Raw genomic sequence first — 313 nt, forward strand, 5'->3', positions numbered from 1 at the left:
GCGGGGACAAGCCGGGGTGAACTTGGTGGCCGGAGGTTTCCATCTGTCCCCCACCACGGAGCTCTGTGTCCCCTCAGCAAGAAAACGCTGGGTTTTCGCGGGTTTTTATTGGAAATTGGTTAAAAAGTGCGGAATTGTGGAATATCTGCAGCAGCGTTGTCACGCCCCTGTCCCCTCCCTCCCCCTGTCCCTGTCCCCTCCCTCCCCCTGTGCTGGCTGGAGGGCAATGGTCACTCCGGGATGTCCCCACAGAGCTGGGGACCCTGGGACAGGGCTGAGCAGGGGACAGGGCACCCTGAGGCCACTGCCACCC

Source organism: Corvus brachyrhynchos, unplaced genomic scaffold (genome assembly GCF_000691975.1).
Source record: "Corvus brachyrhynchos isolate BGI_N302 unplaced genomic scaffold, ASM69197v1 scaffold212, whole genome shotgun sequence".
In the NCBI taxonomy this organism is placed as follows: domain Eukaryota; kingdom Metazoa; phylum Chordata; class Aves; order Passeriformes; family Corvidae; genus Corvus; species Corvus brachyrhynchos.